At 45.8% G+C, this 21,621-nt stretch overlaps 1 pseudogene across 1 annotated transcript in view; it reads right to left on the reverse strand.

Moving 5' to 3' along the window:
• LOC144142063 (uncharacterized) overlaps positions 1-21,621 on the reverse strand; it is a 115,743-nt pseudogene that overhangs the window by 80,329 nt on the left and 13,793 nt on the right. The window contains exons 2-3 of the transcript XR_013316809.1: positions 20,414-20,470; positions 12,560-12,575 (exon numbers count right to left, since the gene is read on the reverse strand). The product of XR_013316809.1 is annotated as an uncharacterized LOC144142063 (transcript). The remainder of the gene's footprint in view (positions 1-12,559; positions 12,576-20,413; positions 20,471-21,621) is intronic.

The raw sequence follows: 21,621 nt of genomic DNA on the forward strand, positions 1-21,621 counted from the left end.
TGGACGTTCATCTACACATGTACACATGTGATTAGACTTCTCACATTTCTTATACCAGAGCGGTATGATTTCAGGGATGAACGGATAGACAAGAGTAGGAACTTTCAACACCCGAAAACTGGCTTTCTCCTGGAGGGCTTGGGGAATTTGGGGGGGGGGGGGGGGGGTTGTGTTGTCCTCGGTTTAATTACCGCAATGCGCACGGTTGCCGAACAGTTGGCACTTCCTCTGGCCTGGTGTCCAGTATGGTCGTCTGGAGAGGTGTTTTTGTTGGCGGGTGCTTTTACTGGTTTCTCGGACTTGGAGTGTCACCAAGATTTGAGAAGATCACATCGCAGAGATGCTCCACACTTTTCTGCAAACAGTTGAGAGTTGCAGGATTAGGAGTACTTCACCCAAGGACTTACTCGTCCTTCGGTCTCCAACATCTCGGTTTCCATCCTTGATGTGAGACTCCAACTTGGCGCCCGTCCTGGCGGGGAACGTTCCAGGCCCCGAGCATGTGCGAAGTACGCGTCGTTGGTGGATTGGTTGGATGACTTGGGATGACTGGACTGGGAACCTTCGATGGTGGGGTTGCGCTTGCAGGTAGATGCTGCGTTCACAGTGAATGAACGCCGCGTTCGCCGCGCCTCTTCCTTTGAGCGTTGCACGAGGCCGAACGGCCTTGAGACATGGCCGGCAATGCAGCTACAGCAAATGTTCTCCAAGCGAAACCAATACTCAACCAGTCTAAGCCAAGCTTTTGCTTTGCATATCTAAGGTTACCTGAGGCGCAGTCATTAGCCGCAGCCATTTTTTTGGATGACCTTCAATGGTAGAGGACTGCTTGAAGTGCAAATCCGGCTGGCATCTCGAAGGCACTGGTGGGTAGCCCTGGAGATTATTCCAGTGCGGGCGCCTCCGGTTCCAGTCGCTCGTGCAAATGCTGTATAAAGAACACATTCCAAGAGGCTTTGATTCTCACATTGAGTTCGTGCGCGCAGTTCACGTTTGATCCGGTAGTCGAATCCGGAGAGCAGGAAAGCTTGCTTGATGTGTCCCGTAAAGTCAGCATGGCTTTTCATGTCTTCGCTACGCTGCTGAAGAGCGCGAAGGATCTGGCATGATTCTTGTTTTAAAGTGTATTTAGAAATTTCCATGACCTGTTGGTAATCGCACAATTTGTAAAGCAAGTCCAATGCCGTTTCCTTCTCGGCATAACCCGTGTGCGATGGTGCGTCCAAATGTAGCTACAGTGACGTGCTACAGCGACCGAGTAAGTCAAACAATTGATTGGTGCTGTTAAGTTTCCAAGCTTCGAGCGCAAGACGCTACGTTTCAAACTCGCTCTTCTAGTCAAGCTACTGCACCATCAATTTGAGACGTAGCTGCGAGCTGTCTGACTCCGCCTCTGTCTGAGCAGTATTGTGACAGTGCATTATTTGGAGAATTTGTTGAAGTGAAGAACGCGCTACGGCTGTCGGGCCCTTGAAACTTGCGATGATCGTATCGTTTGACTTGACCGGGCTTTCTATAAATTCATAAAATAGCCCAGAGTAAGGCATTTAAGTAGCTCGCTGAGCGAGAAAAACCACCTCAACTGCGGCATGGATAGGCAAGTTGGAAATCTGCGATAGCGCAACGCCGGCGGCGAGTCACTCACAACGTTATTTGCTTCGCTTCCAATCCAGTCCATGTGGACATCGTCCACCGCTAGTATCATGCATGTGGTTGATGGCTTGTTCTTGGGATGGAGTGCTGCTGGTAGAATTAGCACGACCTGTTTCGGGTGGGTCTCCTTCCAGGGCAGCTGCTGTGACTAATACAGTGCGTGGATCAAGGTAAGAGTTGAAACAAAAAGCAACCAATCTCAACTATAGCATACTGAGATTCCCTTCTTGTAGAAAGGGAGCGGGGTAATCACCACAGAGCGAGGCAAGACGTGAAACGAAAATAGCAAAACTCGTAGAAGCCTCCTTACTATGCGAAGTGTTCGCAAGCCTCACCCTGCTCGACAGAGTGACACCGACGGGCAAGAAACAGAAATCACCGGTTTGTCTTCTTACAACAAAGCAAAAACGGCATGCACAGAAAGTGTAGGTCGAAGCACATAACGGTCATGGGAGCAAAGCAACAATGAATAAGCCGCTGCACCCATTCCGCAGAAAAATTATACGGCTCTTCTTTTGATACTTGTTTCAATCTCCTAATCCTTGCCCCAAGCCGCGCCTCGCGCGAACACCACATGCGCTGGTTAGTCCGAGCTGACCGAGGGTCGTGGTTTCGGTCGTCTGCCCCTCGCTGCTTCCATTCTGGCCATCCACTGCCACCGGGCGGTTCCATCCGACTCCCATGCAGCATTAGGGAGAGCCGCTTTTACGCCATAGTTGGGGGGATGTGCGCCTGTTTCTGGTTTTATGCGCACTACAGATGTTTTCGCGGCATGGTCACTGTTCATCACACGCACGCACGGGGCACAAGACACGTCGGGGACGGACGTCCCTATCTCTTTTCGAATCGTGCTCCCGGCAGTGTCGTCATCCCAAACGGGGCACACTATATATAGAGGCTGCGTCACAACAATTACCATTTTCAAATGCAGAGCATTTCTTTAACTCACGATGCCACCCGGCGTTGTCGGCGTTGGCGTGCCTCGGCGTCCGCAACAGCCGTTCCAGGTGCGCCCTCTCCTCCACTCCTCCTCTCCCGCATCACGCTACCCACCTCGCTCTCAACAACAGGTCCGCAACCCTACACCTACACTATATAAAAAAATAATACTTACCGGCGCCTGGTTTTGATCCCACGACCCTGCGGGCGGACCGCAAGGTACATGGTGCTCTACCCACTGCGCCACAAAGCCGACACAGAATGGAATGCTATGAACGCGCCTTATATCCTCGACTCATTCAAACTACGTCAAGAAGCTGCTGATACAACGCATTCACTACAACCAACTCCCCAAACACTAAACGTTAACGCAATACACCCACCCCCTATGCGACGCATTTACTCGAGTCCCCCTCACGGGGAGATGGGCCCTTTTTAAATGCAGATCATTCCTTTAACTCACGATGTCACCCGGCGTTGGCGTGCCTCGGCGCCCGCAACAGCCGTTCCAGGTGCGCCCTCTCCCCCACTACTCCTCTCCCACATCACGCTACCCTCCTGGGTGGTGGTGGTGATTTATTAACAAAGGAGGGAGAGAAAAGGCCTGGGGATATTGTTGAACTCAACGGGGAGTTTACCCTCATACGACCCAGTCCAGGGAAGGAGATTGGGGCTTCAAAGGGTAGGAAGAGAGAAGGGGGAAGAGAAGAGCGGTAGGAGAGTGGGAGATAGTCTATATCGCGTTCGTTTAGTCCATGACTCGATGGCTACAAACGCAGCGCTAGTCCTGTTGTAACCAGGAAGTTGACTAGGTGCTGGAAGGCCTCCCGTCGGATGGCGTCCGGTCCCATGGGGAACAGGAAGTCTTCTAGCTTGTGGCTTGGGGCACCGAGTCGCTGGAGTTCGGCCCGGAGTTGTGCCCTTGCGGCGTCATGCTGCGGGCAAGAGCACAGCAAGTGCTCTAGCGTCTCGGGCTCTGGGCAGTCGGCGCAGGTGGGGGATGCTCGGCGGCCTTGGTGGTGCAAGCGCGCTCCCACGTTGCAGCAATTGAGCCGCAGGAAAAGAAGGAGCGACCGGGCGTCTCTGCTAATGCGTCCGGGCAAGACCCGTGGGGCCTGCCCACTGACTACTCGGGCATCTGGATGCATGGCCTCCACCACTCGTGCCAGGATGGTCCTTGCAGCGTCAAATGACACCACATCCCGGGAGGCTGGAACCCCTGCCTGGCGAGCAGCACGTTTGGCCAAGGCGTCTGCAACCTCGTTGCCCGTGATGTTCGCGTGCGATGGCAGCCAGTGAAGTCGCAGTGGACACCCCTGCGCTTCCACCGCATGAAGCTTGGCCGCCAGCGACCGCTCAACGTAGCCGCTAGAGCTGGCTGGCTGGTTGGCGGAACGCAGACGGAGGAGGGCAGACCGTGAGTCAGTCAGGATGATGGCCCCCCGGGCCTGGGTGCCCTGCTTGAGAAGAAGATCTGCAGCCAAGTGAAGTCCAGCCAGCTCTGCGTGGGTGGATGAGGCAGGGAAGGGCAGGCTGCACACCTGGCTGGTGCCGAGTTCTAGGGCCGTGCAGGCGGTTCCGGCTCTGCCCATCGACTCTTGTACAGATCCATCCGTGTACACTTGCAGATGTCCGGCAGCGTCGCCCTGCAGCACTCGTTCTCAACAACAGGTCAGCACCCCTCCCCCTACGATATATAAAAAATAATACTTAGCGGCGCCTCGTTTCAATCCCACGACCCTGCGGGCGGAACGCAAGGTACATGGTGCTCTACCCACTGCGCCACAAAGCCGACGCAGAATGGAAGGCTACGAACGCGCCTTATATCCTTGACTCATTTAATTTATATTAGCGATCGGTCTGCGCTTGCGCGAAAAGACAGATGCTGACTGTCTGCTTGCAGTTCAGAAAAAAATTTTGAGAACTGTACTATACCCCAAATACCATACGAAGACCTCTATGTCGAATTTCTTGATGCATTCCCTTTTTCTCAACTCTAAAATTTTATGTTGGGCATTTTGACGTATTGTAACAATAAATCTGAGTTTGCGTTGTTTACGCAAAATTATTTGAGCCAAGGAATGACTTGCAACCTGCGGAATATTACTTCAGTTGGACCGAAACCACGAAAGAACAATGACATTCATACAATAGAAAATCAAACAATATTGTTTATTAATACATATCTCTCTGTGATGGAAGAAACCCAGTTAAGAAAAATGGTGCATTGTTTGAAAAGGCTAATTAAAAACTGTTCATTTATAATGCCCCTAACCGCGTTCTCCAAATGTACTGAAGTGTTGTTACTAAGGAAGATCTGGTTTACTTCTTGTGTATATATCCCCAAATTAAAAATATTGTTTACCTACCAAGAGATGTACTGAATATATGTCAGTGTGTTCCGTACCACTGTTGGTAAAATTGAACAATATATAGTTAATTTACAATATATTTGCACACTGCTGTCTTATGTATAAATGCATTAGTCACGTCAGAAGACGATGGCGTCTCCTCTTGCCTTGCCTCTTGGCCATACGTAATTATGCACAAATAAAATTGGAATTTTGTTGCAAATTTGCCTTTTTAGCAAATGCATTGCATTACACATCTTGGTTTGGGGATACTCAAAAAATGCTACCCATTATGAGAACAACTTTGATATCCATTTCACAAAAACGTTTGTAATTTCAACAACGGAACTGTTTCAGTGTTTAGTTCCGCCGTGGGGCTTGGATTGTGAACAATTCTGCGGCGCATTGGAAGCGACTGTTTGTACGACACTTTGACCGAAACTGTGCTAACACTAACCACTAAATAAACGTTGAGTGTGACAGGCTTTTGTGTGTGGCGGTAGTAGCAGTTTTTGTAACTGCGAAAATGTTGAGCAAATAGTTTTTTTGTGTGTCTGCAGTCAAAAATGTCCAGAAAATGCCTAGCGCCCATAAGCGCGGGCTTCCTGGCGACCGTCGGGGAGTTTAAAAAAACAAGAAAATGCCTAGCGCTCGTGTGTGCGTGCCTCGCGGTGACCGGCGAGCTTCATCTGCACACGTTTGTCAGGCCAAGCATACCTACTTAGGAAGATTGGCCAAGATTTCGGCAACGACTCGGCAGAAAAAAAACCAAGAAAACGCCGAGCGCTTGTGTGTGCGTGCCTGGAGGTGACAGCCCAGCGTTCCCGGCGTGCGTTTGTCACGCCAATCATACCGCAAAGGGAGATTGACCGAGATTGGCCGAAAATACTCCAGCGTTTGTGGCAACAGTTTCTCGGAACGAGAAGTACACGTTACAGCCTACGCCCCTACAAGGTGATGCGCAATGGTTATCACTGTCAGAAAAACAAACGAAGCTCACACCTATGGGAACAATGACGGAGTAAAGGACTTCGCGGCATCGCAGAAGAAACCCATCGGCTGCAATAGCGGGCATAAACCGTCATGGTGGTCGTGAAGGTTGCGTACAGCCTTGCTGCCTTGAAGTCCTATAGCATCGTTTATTTTTTGTGTTATGCTTAGTAAAACTTGTTGCTGGGCTAGTTGGTTCATGATCATAAAAACTGGGATTAGCGCTTTAAACAACAGGACACACGTAAGAGGACACGTAAACAGGACACACGTAAGCGCCAGTCCTGTCCATATTCTCTTACGTGTGTCCTGTTGTTTAAAGCGCTAATCCCAGTTTTTATGTTTGTGTTATGCCTTTTTGTTCGCTGCTGACGTTTGTGTGCGTAAATTTGTCATGATGCTGCATTCTGCTACAACAATGCGCAGGGAATTGCACTGTTTTTTTTTCGATTTAAACTCCTGTAGTATTGAAGTAAACGTACCCTTTATAAGTTCTTGTCTATTTCGACATTGCTGCATTTTCTCGCTTCCAGTTGAGCGAGTGCTTTCTTTTGTTGAAAACTGAAACCTGGTGTAGTTTTACGCGATAGCGTTATTAGGCGCATTTCCCGATTTCCCCGTGGCTGTTAGCCCTCCGCTAGCAGCCGTGATCATAAGCGTCCGCGGAAGTACATCATCGCTGCCCCACGGAAGCTACGACTGAGGCAGCAGGTGCGAGGCCTGGCCTGACGGTAGAATATTGCGCAGCGGCAACTGAAGGGCGAATGGAAGCACCATGATGCCACGGCGGAGATGAAAGAAAGGACATACATGTTCAGCAGGTGCCACGCCTGCGTAGTGAAGTTCATTCGATGCTTTGTCGGTGATAGCATGCTCGGCAGATACGATCACTAGCAGTGCCCGCAACTGACGCGATAACACAAACCGCCGGGAGATAAAAATTGGTATTTTCGGTAATTCACGTGCAGAAGTCACACGTGAGCTTTGAGGTGTGCCGTAGAGGAACGCTCCGGAATAATTTTGACCAACGGAGGATTTTTAACATGCGCCGAAATGTGCACAAATGAAACTTTTGTTTTCTGCTTCCATCAGAAAGACGGCCGCCAATACCGAGTGATGTTCAATGCGGGGAATTTCCCCTTTTTCTGGGATTTTTGGCTGTAATTTTGGCCAAAAGGGAAAACGGGAATCTTTAATAGATTCGATGAATTTTAGGAGTCGTGGAGTAAAAGAGAAAAATAATGTCAGTACACTGGGCCGCGCATCATTTATTACTTTGTTATGGAAATTTCTATTTCTCTTAACAGATCTCTTCATTATTGTTCTTTAGATCTCTATTTCTCTTCACAGATCATTATTTCTTTTAACGCCACCTTCGAAGGCCGCTTCCAATCCAGTTCATAGTACACGAGGGAGCATAAAGGGAAGGTACTCTATGAGCACGATCTAGTAAAGCGTGAAGTGGCGGCGGCTGAAGGGCTGACGCCTACTCCCATGTATTCCTGTGCAATATACAAAAAAGCCTTTCGGGTGTGCCTTAATACGCGTACCATCAGTCAACAAGCGATGGCCCGGGGCTGAGAAAAAATTGCCTGGATTACCCAACAATGTGTTGTTCGTTTTTCATACAGGCTGTTTGTACTGAAAAATTTAGCATGCAAACTGAGCGCGCTGTTTGGTACAAAACGTGGAACGCATAGTCAGATGCTGTTCCGCGGCATATGTATTGGTATTTAGTTCCCGCGGAAACTGATTTTCTGAACAGCGTCTGCGTCCGAAGGCTACGTAAAGTAGACATATGTGGCGCTTCTATCAGCTGCAGAAAGAGAACGTAGCAAATTTCGCAGGAAATTCTTAAGGCAAGTGCGGGGAAAATATGCTAAAAACATGGAATTTCTGAACCGAGAAATGGGAATTTTTCTCCCCTGTGAGGAACATCACTGCCTATACCGGCATTCGAACTCTGTCCTTGGGATCAGCAGTGCCACGCCTTGCCCTCTGAGCCATCCCGGCGTGTTTTCCAGTGGGACGGATGCGGACACTACATTGGATGACCTAACTAAAACGAAGAATAAGTATTACCGCCAGTTTCCCAGAAATCAAGAAAGGCATTGATTATGACCGGAATCGAACTAAAAAACCCCGTATGTATGGTATATTTACATGAATTTTCAAATTACGTTTCAATATTCCCGTGGCTCTGTTTCCTTTGCAAGCTCTGTCCCCGTCTCCGTTGGCCAATGATGGAGGTCGTCCGGTGGCCAAGTTAAAAATCACCCTAAAATAGGTACGGATGAGCTCCGAAAGTATAAATGCTCGTTGTGTCTCAAGAGTCAAACGGCATACCCGGACTCATAATAGCCAAAAAAAGAGAAAATTCTTAACCAATTGCATAAAATAAACATTTCCAAGGAACAGAATATTGAACAGGAGAAATTTTCTTGTTTCTTCGGAAAGTGCGATAGCACCTAATGCATTATTTTGGTGTAGTGCGCGTTAAACCAATTAGGTCCGGCCACCCAATTAGTTTTGGGTTGCATTTTCGCTGCTTATTGGGAGCGGGAGTGAACGCTATGGTAATAAACATTTTTACTTCATGAGTAACATGGCTATTAACTTGTTTTTTGAGTGCACATTCCCCTGGGTGGTCGCAGCCAGCAGAGCCCTTTGGCCAGCTGTAACTAGTCGTGTGGAAGAGTAAGGGTGGAAGCCAGGGAAGGGTACAGGAGTATTTTCAAATGTACAGAGGTTATGCACATTTGGGATCAGAATGTGCGGGTAACGAAATAGGAGGTATGTGGATAGTGTGCAAGAAGGTGCTGTGATGCCTACGTGGTAGTTTTGAAATGGCAATTTCCTGCGACACTGGCAGAGGTACGCTAATAGTCCCCGATGGAATATATTAACCCGCTGAAGCATGCTCTCAACGCCGCCGGAAAAATCACACTTTCCGCAGGATGGAAATGCTTTTCGGGAGCAATTCAAATAGGACAGTGGTTGTAGGGTGTGTCCATTAGAGCAGTGCACGGGACGCAATTTTTAGGCACGGCCCAACTCGTACCGATAGAGACACGGCCCAGGCCCTGCCCGGGCTCGGTAAATTTATACAAAATTGAGCCCGAGCCAGGCCAGAGCCCGATAAATTTTAAAATTAGAGCCCGAGCCCGGCCCACGCCCGACAAAATAATAAAATATGAGCCCGAGCCCGGCCGGAGCTCGCCAGAGTGTTGTTAAATATCATCCCTTTTCCGACAGGATATTAACATGAACTTGAAGTTTGCTGTTAACCTTAAAAGCGTAAGCACATAGGAAATACGACTACTTTCGGTAGCAATTCAAATAGGACAGTGGTTGTAGGGTGTGTCAATTAGAGCAGTGCACGGGACGCAATTTCTAGGCACGGCCCAACTTGTACGGATAGAGACACGGCCCAGGCCCTGCCCGGACCCGATAAATTTATACAAAATTGAGCCCGAGCCAGGCCAGAGCCCGATTAATTTTAAAATTAGAGCCCCAGCCCAGCCCAAGCCCGACCAAATAATAAAATATGAGCCCGAGCCCGGCCCGAGCTCGCCAGAGTCTTGTTAAATATCATCCCTTTTCCGACAGGATATAACATGAACTTGAAGTTTGCTGTTAACATTAAAAGCGTAAGCACATAGGAAATACGACTACTTTATATTTAAATTTCCTTTAACCTTGGACTGAACTTTGTACCATTGCTATCCTCACTTAGAATCTGTATTTTCAGTAGTCGTGTACCTTCATTTGCCACTTCATTTGCCAGTCTTCGAAATAAAGGCACACCCCAGGATACCCTAAATGATTCCGAGTAAGTGGATTTTTTTATTTATGGCAAATATTCAAAAGATATTGCACCTTTCGCTCTTCCATTCCTTGCTGAAATTTGATCAGACAATGCGCCCGGTTTCACCATTTGATTTTTGTCTTTCCCTCTAGTTACGCCTGCAGTAGGATTATATCTGAGCTTCCGTTCTTTCTGGCGTTTAGCCGTGGCTTTAAAAAAATTCTTGCGCCAAACAATCATGGCCTCTGCTCAGGAAATTGGTTTTTCAAACTCTACACACTGCGAAATCCAGGTCACGTTTGTTCTGCTTGTTTTAGTTTGAAAACGAGAGAGAAAATACAATCATGTTTTAGTCGGTGGCTGTAGTGCCCTCGTTTTCTCGCCTGCTCTCTCCTACTAAGCTGATGGGACGCAGACGTTTTTTTCATTGATGTGAAGCTTTTTAAGCGCAATCATCTTTTTATCAGATTTTTAACGGCGCAGTAGTGAATTAGCATTTCCTTTTTTGTTTTCACTTTACCTGAAATATCAACAAGAAAACTTTCTTTTGCCAACAATTAAGAATTTGCGGCACAGGACAGCCTGGCCTCAGGAACTGCCCGGGCCGGATCGGGTCGGCACGGGCCGACAAAATTTTGGCTCAAGCCTGAGCCAGGCCCGGGCCCGAGAAAATGCGTACTACCCGGCCCAAGCCCGGCCCGCGAGGCATGCCGGGCTCGGGCGTTCGGGCCGGCCCGGGCCCGTGCACTGCACTAGCGTCAATGACTTTGCTGGGTATTTCCAATACAGTAAATGTTTCGAAGGAGTTATTTTATTCTGACTAAGTATGGTGACGCCTGCCTGCGTGGCACCGCCTTCCTGAGCAAAGTTCATTCAGATAATCACTTTGGCCGGATTAAACTGTGACTGTGATGGTGATTGAGAGGTTATTTAGGACGGTTGCAGATAAACAAGCGTGGTTGTCAGCTCTCGTCTGTTTTTGGGGTGAAGGTAGCCGCAGCCTTCATAAGACACACGAACAGGTATGGGTATGAGATTGCCACACCAGCAAAGCATTTATAGCGACCAGGGCGTCATAGAGGCCAAAATAAGGGCATCTTGCCATGATACGTAGAGTCATATATACAATGTTGAAGAGTTGTCGTGCACAGATTTTTTTCTTGAGAATCTCTTGTGATAAAGAAAATATTGTTGGCGTATCTGGGTGATCATGCGTCAATATGGTTTAGCTGGTGAAGTTTATAATTGCATCAGAATGAGATCTTTAGATTATATTGTTCGCTCATCAATTTGTTTCTACAGACTGAAGGGTTACCCTGGCAAACGCTCGGTTGCAGTTAAAGTATATACGGGCAATTCCCTGACACTTTACTGAACTTTAAATACCTACAAAGAAAATTCTTTTATATTAAACAATATATAGGAGATCTTTTAAAAGGACATACCACATTCTTTTATGCTGTCGGAAAAAGCTTTAACAATTTCCATAATTGAGTTTTATATGCAGGTTACAAAAAGGGGCCCTAGTATACAAAAACCATAGTAAAGTCGACCAGGTAATAGAAAAATTGTGGCAGATTTATGCTGGAAGTGTATTTTCTTCAGTGCCTTCATTTTTATTATTATAGATACTGTAAAGCGTGAGAAACACGAAGTTCAAAAACGGTTCCGTGAGTAATGCGAAACTTTCACACCTGCCAAACGTTATTGTGATTTTAAAATGTAATTTGAATTTTGAAAGTAACGATCGTAAGGTTTTTTATAAACGAGTGAAGCCGCTCACCTCAGTACGAGCAGAACTGTGCTCTGTATTCACAACCCTTTAGGCTTGTTTTTGGCTATAGTGTCAATCATTAAATTTATTGAGAGAGGAAAGCAGGGAAGCACACCTAAGTCAGGGTGGCGTTTACTCCACGGGTCTTTACCAAGCAGCCAGCAGAACCAACGAACTCCGATGATGATTGGATCGCGCGAGGCCAGGGATATGATGATGACACCAAACGATGCGTGGGTGAGACGATGCTGATGATACTGTGTTTGGACACAATAGAGAGAATGACCACTCAAGGAATCAGTTTAAAGACAGCGCTCACAGTATTTGAGTAGTGTTTTGGAAAAGCGATGCGCAGCCTACTGAGCCAGCATTGCATCCCAGCTTCTAATTGTGTTTGCTTGTGTCCTTTCATATAATAGTACCATGCTCACCTTGCCATTTTATTTCTTGTCTACTATAAACACTTATGTATCACTTGAAAAGTCTGAACCCACAAAATGTTTAAGAAATTTTAACAAAGAATTGGACGTGCGGTTCGCTCAGAAAAAACGTTTCTTAACTCACTGATGAATGCATACAATAAGGTTCATACAGTTAAAACGTTTACACTTAAATTGCTCATTCAGAAGGCACAGTGACTACGCTTAAAAAACAAACGACATTATGCTTATGACTATCGCTGCAGCACAGTGCCCTTATAAGTGCCGCTAAAGCATCTATCAAATATTTTCTTGTGCAAAAAACATTTTGGCGACCTCATGTGTGTACCCAATTATTATCTTTGAAGAAAAATCACCCCTGCATTGTTTGACTGAAACTTCAATCAATATCGAAGCTTCCTAGTCTGGGTATTCTAAATTACCGGGTGTGCAAAGGTGGTATATTTGGCGTGCGTCCCCTCAGTACCCCATTTGCATGAAGTACCGAACTTTCTTGACCAATATTTTAGGTAAAATGTATGGTATACCGTCTTTATATTATTTCAGCGCGCGGTGGTTGGCAGTAGTGCAGATGCAGTTATTACGAAATGAACATGAGACTCACCTTCAGCAGCAAGCATCTGTAAGACAAACGATATCAATACTTACAGTGACGCCGTGGTGGCAGTTGTATTGCCTCACATATTTGAGAAAACTGCCTGATACCACTCACACCTTGGTTCTTACGGTGTGGGTTTAAATTTTTTGGCAATATATGGCATCGTATTTGCATATGTGGAATCTGGGGCCATTAGTCCACCCTTAAAGACGCCGTACATCATAGCCAAGCTTATTTGCTCCCTAAGGTAATATGCAACGTTTCATGTCCAAAATAAACTACGGTGTAAAGAAACAATAGCGGTAACAGACGGTGTGCATTGTGCGAAAAATATGTGCTTTTTCGGCTTTAGTATTGGAACGACAAAAAGACTTGTGGCCGGCTGCCAAGCTTCAACAGTGCAAAATTCACTTAGCAACAAATTCGCTGCTACGCAGTCTATCTGCTACATTGGAGAATAAACAATTTTAATCACAGCGAACGTCCGCGCACATTGAAACGGCTATTTGAACAAGTCAGCACAGCTTAAGCCATTTCCAAAAAAACTTACGCGATTGACATTTATCTGAGGGCGAAAACCTACCTTCGTCACTAATTGAAAATTGGAGTTTTTTTGCGTCATCTTTCCCCAAACCATTGCAGCTAGCATATTTTTTCATGAGAGTCCCACGTGGTTTCACCATTTTTGCATTTATTGCGAACTAAGGCATCATCCGGTCAATTATTTTCTTCGGTTTGCAACCTTGATAGGTCCTCATCTCATTTATATAGATAAAAAAAATCACTCTTACCTATTTGAAGATGCTTACGTGATACACGTGAGTCGCAATTATTGGTGATTTGTTTCATGATAGATTGTATATACAACCGGCAACGTGGCAAACTCTAACGGCACATGATAAGAGTTTGGGGTATGATAAAGTTTACTTCGCAGTTTACATGATAACATAACCGTAAAATGATAACTTTTTTAAGCGATAACATTCTATTTGGCACATGATAATAGTTTACGTGTGATATAAAGATGCCATATTTACCGAGTGGCACATGATGACCGTTTGGCACATGATAACAGTTTGCCAGTTTGCTTGATAACAGTTTAGATGATAAGATAACAGTTACAAGGTAATAGTTGACATAATAAAAGTTTATTTGGCACAAGGTACAGTCATGTCTCTCTAATGTGAACCCCGTTAGTACGGACACCCCGCAATACGGACGAAATTTTCGGCGACCGGTCACTCACCTTGCAATTCTGCTCCGTTAATATCAAAACCCGCCGTCCTGACTATGGAGATGAATTTTGGGGACAAAAGGGGTAAATACAGGCATTTTTGTCTCTTATTATGGACACAGGTCCACACAGCAAAACGTAGAAAAAATGCCGGGGGACCCCCAGAGGCCCCAGCGCGTGATGGGACTTCAGTGTTGGGCAAAGCACACAAAGACGAAACGAAGCATGCATTAACCCGGAACGCTCTGCTTTCCAGTACCATCGAATTAGATCGAGAAAATTGATGATCAGCAAACAACACTCTGGGTTAGTGACGACGGGGTGACACCCTTTTCGTATTAAATAGGATGGCCCCCACGCGGCATATAGGGGAAACAGCAAGTCCTGAGGCCCAGGACAAGATAACAGGACGGCAATACTTCGTGCAAATATTCGCTGCACATAAATGGCAAGGCTGTAAGCTCATCAACAGCTGGGTGCCCAAAACCCAGATTAAGTAGCAGAGGCCTTCTCAGAAATAGAGAAAAATACCGACGCCTTCGAGCCTGTGAGATGCTGGAGCTTGTCGGTGGATCCGCTCAACAGTCACATCACCTAGGAGCAAGCTCTGCGTCGACAGGAGCAGCCAACGGGGAAGACAGACCAACCGTTACTCGACGTGAAGCTCGCCGTGGCTTTCAGACAGCTATCGCATACCTTGAACAGGAGGGACATCCAGAATATCCCCTTCAAGAACCCGACGTAGGGCGCTTTATGGACACTACAGTAGGACCGAAGGCATCAGTGCAAACTCACATCTGTTGTGTTTTCACTGAATAAATCACGTTCTTTTCTAGAAGGATTATTTCGTAATGTTTGCGTTTTTTACCTAGACTTGTTATTATGGACGACTCGCATTATGGGCGATTTTTATGGGGAACGGAGGCGTCCATAATAACGAGACATGACTGTAACAGTTTACTCCATAAATAAAGACGCCATATACATCTAGAAATCTACCATGAAGTTAGGGACTCAGCCTTCTCGACTGGAAAAAAGAAGCCGTCGTGGAAATATTTTAACTTTTCTTTGCTGCAACAAGTGGTATTCTTCGACCTAAACGACTTAAAATGAGGAGGTTAATATTTGCGGCCTCAGTTATATGCAATGCGTAGACGAAGGTGCGCATTTTTTACAATGACAATTTACTCTGCACAACGCCCTTCCAGTGATTGCGAAGAACTTGGTGAAAAATATTAGGAAAGCGACAATGCAATGGTCAAATCACCAGCTCAAGGCTGTGACTCCCGACTCCCGACAGCTGCCTGTCCCCCCAGTTACTCAAGTGCTGCGATTATGGCTCCCAGTCACCGCAAAAACAAACTGGTCCTCCGGCTCTCTGTATGAAGGCTCAATTCACAAATAGTTCACAAATGATCGCTTGTAGCGATTCCTTCTTCTTTCTACCAGCGACTACGCAAAATATTTCTTATGTTCTTCTACTGCCAAACATAAACAGCATAGGTCTTTTTGTGGAACTAGGTCTGCGGCGTGACTGTGGCATGGTTACGATGGTTGCCAAAGTCGATGACAGCGACAACAAATTGGCTGAGAACGCTAATATGCGCCTGCCTGATGTCTCCACTGCCTTTGACGTGTCTTGTGGTCGCACTTGGTTGCGAACGAGGTTATGCGCCAGCTTGACATCCCTTTTGTTCGTAGGAGGTACACTCTGGCTGGCGTCCCCATTGGCTCTGACGAGACATTCAGCTCTCGACGCAGGTGTGCGGTGGCGTGACGTAGCCGTTCGGTATGCGATGGCCACCGTTAGGGTAACCGCACGCTTTCGTTTCGAACGTCGTCAACCTGTACTCGAGGTACGTTCACTTTTGGGTTGCTTGGCATGTACTTAGGCTCAGGGTTAATTTTGCCTAATCGTAATGCCAAGAATTTACCTGAGAACGTTTTCACATGCCTATTGTAGGAGACTGACAAATGGCGATTGTAGCTGCCGTGAGAAGGTAACGGCAGATTCACCTGTTTCCGTTTGGCCACGATGAATAAATCTACATTCAATTCTCACACTACCCGTCAGGAGGATTGCGTAGTGCTGACGACGGCGTCTTTTAGAAGCTAATGGCTGCTTTACCAATTCCCATTGCCTGCTGCGTCCCCATTGCCACCCACACAATTTGTTTTCGAACATAATACACGTAAGGAGCCTTATGTTTGTCTTCAATGAATATTTCATTCTTTACTTGTTTTGGCTCAAACAATGAAAAACTGGAAAGAGAAAACTCCAAAGGGTCGAAGTTCTTGTTTCCCCGTGAGGCGAGCAAAGAATGGCAGATGAATGAGTTTGCCCTGGTGAAGTATCTCCCTCACCTCAGATAAACGTACTTTCAGATGATGGAGCCGATCACTTCCGTGACAAACGTAACACAGAAATTGGATCGCCGCGCATTTTTGCGCTGCAGTGAACTATTTTTAGAGGCAACGAACACACCGAAGAGCTAGCATTGGGAAAACGATACAGGGGCACGATTCCCGGGCACCGAAAGAGTTTTATCTTTTTCCGTGCCCGGGAATTGTGCCCTGGTGTCGTATAGGACAGCACTAAAGTACGAAAGCGCTTAAAGGGGCTATGAAGACATCATGCAAGTTTGGTTTATTGCAAAGATTGCCTCATTACAATAACAATCTTAACGCAGACTTCTCTCGAATAAGCTATACAATTAGGAAAAAAGGGCCATGCCGCAGCACACTATCTTCATTCCTGAACTTAAACCTATGGCGTATTTTAGGCAGCTGTGCGATGAGCTGTGGCCGGGAAAATCCAATGCAAATGAAACAGGCGTTCTAAGCTTGCAGAACCATCTATTTGCGCTTGAATTTAATGTATGTTCTTTTTGTAGAAGCAAGACTGGCGGGGTAATGAATGGATGTTACGATCGCACATATAAACACAGAAGAAACAGTGTATATTGCGTGCTCTATGCTGGTTACAGGTGCACAGGCGTCCGGTGCGTTGAGCCTACACACGGCAACTAGAAAAAGCGACATTGCTGTAAAACATAAGGTGTGAACAGGCGTCGCGCGCTAGCTGGGGTGTAGAGGGAGATGAAGTTGTGCCACAGCTTCACTCAGAGAGCGTTCTATTGCTATCGTGTTGTAAATATAAAGCAGTGCGTTTAAGTTCGTGGCAATCAATCGGGCGGTTTCCCTCGCGCAAGTACAGTTAGAGTCATCGGAGGTCTTGACTTCTGCGGAGGAAGCCCAGTTTCTTGGGCGCTCCGCCGGAGTACTCGCGGTTCCGCTTTCTTGTTGTTGTAGTAACTATCGTCTTACCAGTCCTACAGAAACGGATGATTTTGTGCCAGTCTCATCGTTTGATGTGACGGACGCCTTGTCTATCCCACCATCTGCGGCGATAGGGCCTGACGGCGTGACTGTTTCTGCTATGCAACGTTTGTACGAGAAATTCCAACCGGTTCTAGTGGATCTAAAAAAATCATCCCTTACGTTTTATTGTATTTTACAAAATGAAATGTTTCTAAGATAATTTTGCTCCAAAAAACACAATGAGGTTTTCAATTTACACAACTTAACGTCGATTTCTCTGACCTCTAAATGATCCAAATATTACAGTATATAGTTTTTAAACAGCTAGCTCTTTTGTGCAGGACGGGCACGTACTTAGTCTTGCTCAGATTGGTTTTAGGCGGGGATGTTTTATGGGGAACGCCCATGTATAATTACAGGCGAGCGTTCACTTAGCACAAAAAGGTAAATTGTGTCGCCATTAGTGGCCTCAGATGCAGCTAAAGCTTATGACAGTGCCGACCATAGCATCCTGCTAAAGAAATCAGCGCATAAACCTCGGCGCAGGCCGTTTTTGCTTGGATCAACAATTTCTTTGTACAAACGGAAGGCTATTTTTAAAATTATTTCTACAAACTATAGGTTTGCCTCAAGGATCTTTTTGATCACCTTTACTTTTCAACACCATTGTGAGTGACATTCTTCTACTTCCGGATGTAACAACCTACATTAATGCGGAAGATATAGCGATTGTTGAGGTCGCCGGCGACATTCGTTTGTTATATGAACGTTTTCAGGCCTGTTTATCTCTGTTGGAGACATGACTTGATGCGAAATGATGCGAAATGTGTCCAAGAGTCTTCCGGCTTTTATAGCCAGTTTCAATATCTTTCACTTACAAAAAACAGCCACTCCGCAGGTGAATTCGCTGAAGTATCTTGGTATTTTTATACACTTCTGCTCTTGATAGGTATACAGATAATAATGCATCAATCACAAAAGCAGAGCGAGCATTCAGCCGCATGAAAAGGCTATGTGGAAAACAAGCAGGAATGCGCCTGGATACACCTTTGCTGTTGTACCGATCCTAACTTCTACCAATCACGGAGTTTGGCGGCATCGTGTTTTGCCATTGCCCTATTTGCGATTTGACCCTGACCTCCCTAGGTTCGTCTCAAACCGGGTTTTGTACTTACAGGCACGCATTCAAGAACTCAGCATCCGGTTTCTCTTTTTGACGGTTCAAACTTGTCTCCACATGTACAGAGCCCTCCTGGAGCTGCCAAGCCTATATTTATTTGGGCTCCAAGTCTGTTTGGTACACCTTCCTAACTGAAACGTATTTTCCCCAAGTGTAATTTCTTCAAACATGCCTTGCTTTTATTTCAGTTAAGCTGTCTGAAGTTTTCCCAGTATCAGCTATTGAGAGAGAAACTGAGTTGTTCTTTGAAAACCCCTTCTTTTCTCCTGCAGAACTCCCACGCTCCCTCTTAACCGCTATTTGAAATGAATATTTACCCAAGTATCCTGCGTCTTTTTTATTTATACAGGTGCATCTCAAAATGGCCAGGAAGCTAGAATTGGTATGTTCTCGCTATATTTAAATTGGACTTATTCCCAACAAATCTCCGGCTGCTCACCTATTTTTATGGCAGAAGTTTCAGCAAGAGCTCTCGCTCTATGTAAGCTACCGCAACATATATCCAAAATCATCATATTATCCGATTTGATGTCAGCTATATCGGCATTATCTTCCTCTTAGAACTCTCCATAGTACCGCACATTATTGTTTTTTTTTTGGTCCAACGCGCGTAAGAGAAGTACGTATGGCTTGAGTCTCTGGCTGTATTGACATCACGGGCAAGAAGCTAGCCGAACATTTAGTTAATCTCGCTGTCACAGCTTCTGTTCATTTCGGCATATCTAATATGCCTCTTTTTGCATCTTCAAGATTAAGACGATGTTGGCATTTAGATGCCACTCGTTCAGATTCCCTGCAATTCCTTTAACAGTAGAAACATTTAAAGTTCGGGTGCAATGTTGATTTTTGTGTTTCGTGACCTCCACCAAGCAACTCTGCAGGATTCCAAGGCGACATTTCTATCTCTTTAGATCACGGCTTTCGCCTAGGAACCTACGTATGATGTGCCAGTTCCCGGAAACAATCAAACGTTTTCTTCTCGCCTGCCGCCACTTCACAGCAGCTACACAACTGTTTTTGAAGATACCAATTGAGCGTTCGAGGCTGACCCTATTGGTTCTGTTTATAATATCTATTAGGGCAATAGATTTGCTGTGCGCAAAAAGGTATATATGTAATTGTATTCACGCATTCATGTCTGCATCAGGGCACTGGAATTGCTGATGGATACTAATTTTTGTGTAATTGGGGTTTTGATTCACAAAAGCGGGCAAAACCAAAGCGAGGGTGGACAGCGTTCCTGAGTGTTATGCTGGCGCCATCTAGGAGGACTGACAACAAACAGGCCGTTCTGCTGATTGGTGCAGCCCTGATCTGCATTCCTATTCAGCAGACCTAGTGCGTGCCCTGGATACGTGATCAAACACGTCATGAAACACGATTCAATGGCACAATCAGAGTTATGTCTTAAATTGTTTAATTTCTCCGTAAATAAAGCATTCTTTGCTGCTGGAAAAGCACTAGACGCGAAATGAAACACCACATCTTTCAAATGAACTAAACTTGCATGTTGTCTGCATGGCCCGTGAGAGCTCTGAAAAAAAAAATGAATTTGAAGAGCAAGAACTACTACACAAGACCAATAGCGGTACCGTATCATCCTGTGTTCCTCTTCTGACTGTCCTTGTTCTCCTGTTCTACGTTTATTGCAGTTAACACTTCAGCTATGCGGTACCAGCAAGCCCTCAGTGATGCTCTGTTAACAGACTCTAACGCTGAAACAAGAGACGTTGGATTGTAAGCCATATATCTAACTGAAGAAACACTCTCTGCACCCTTGTGTTGGCCAAATTTTCATATCTTCCGCACAGCGTTTGCTGCGTGTGTCAGAACCTCAAATTCCATTTCGGCATTCATTTAGCCCAGAAGGTTGGTATTTTGAATAATACAGTTTCGGTTATTGAGAACCTGGTAGGCGCCTAGTTTTGTTAGCCGAGAATATGTAAGCATAGCTATTAACTTGAGGCAGAGGCTGGTTAGTCGCTTCCTGTGAGTAGGTGCAATAACGTTTCCAATAACAGACCCGCCAACTACGGCATTAAAGACCCTTCTGGCTTTGGTTTGTAGCTTTTAGCATGTTAGCTCAGATACACCGCGTTTTGTCTAGAAAAAGTTTGAAACTTACCAAAAGTAGCAACAGCGACCAAGTTCTTCGTCCGTTCATTTGGGAAACCAATGTGGCCTGAAAAGGAGGTGTATATAAATTTATTCTCGATGTCCGACAGTCAGAGCATATCTTTTTTTGTGTGCCAACTAAAAACATCTGCAAAATAAGGGTAATTTAACCTTCAAGTCAAGTCAAGAAGGAAAGCAAATGTCTTGCAAGCAAACATTTCTGTAGTGAAGAAGGCTACCATGAATATCTGAAAACTTTTCAGCCATTGTGTTTAGGAATAAATGTGGAGTGGGAATACTCAATTTGTTTTAACTCTAGAGCTAGGCAGAATTTTGCTTGCATTCATAGACGTGCTCGTAAGTTTGTACACGTCTATTACAAAATATTTCAGTAGAGTTTTGTTTTTCGCCATCCGGCCGGACACGACAACAATTGGCCGGTTGTGGCAGCACGTATATGGGGCAAATCAAGTAACTGAAAATAAATTCCAGATGTAACGACGAGCACTCTTAAGAATAAGACACTAGCAAAGCATGAACGATCACATATCGCATTGCACCGAACAGATAAAGAAGCCGGCTTGTTCGATATTTAGAATAAGAAATGAGTATTTTTAGAAACCGAAATGCAATTTTGTGTGTCTGATCAAGTGTGTTCGCACTATTCTTCAACATTGGTCTATAAAATCATACCCGCACCTAATGAAGCCTACGTAAAAAGAAGCATGGCCGCACGAAGGCTGCTCTCTTCTAAAAATCATAAATGCAGTGTCGAAATAACGTTTTCTTCCTTGCAATGCCACGCTTTTAGAGCGCAGCGGTTTGCCGCCTTCTACTGAGGTTTCGCGTCACCGTCGGCATCGTGGTAACAAAGATAATGAAGAGGACGCCGAAGAAGGACGAGATAGCGCAAGTCGCTAGGCGGGGAGGATAGTATAGTGAAAATGTGATGGGGAGGGCGGTATGCCGAGGGCACGCGAGACATGCTCAGCGGCGGCCGCACACTGCGAGATAACGCCAGAATACCTCGCGCCGTCATGCATTCGCTGATGAAACAATCACTTCCTGTGACGCAGCAGCCATGCGCTCTCGCCAAGGAGACTGCTGTTCGCTCTACCCTCAAATTTAGCATTAGGGAGTACCTTAGTCATAAGGCATTTTTTTCGTCGTGCCTATACAACCTCCGCAAGAATGAGCAGAGCACCAACTGACTACAAC

Source organism: Haemaphysalis longicornis, unplaced genomic scaffold (assembly GCF_048455015.1).
Source record: "Haemaphysalis longicornis isolate Haplotype H1 unplaced genomic scaffold, Haemaphysalis longicornis Haplotype H1 scaffold_6, whole genome shotgun sequence".
NCBI lineage: Eukaryota > Metazoa > Arthropoda > Arachnida > Ixodida > Ixodidae > Haemaphysalis > Haemaphysalis longicornis.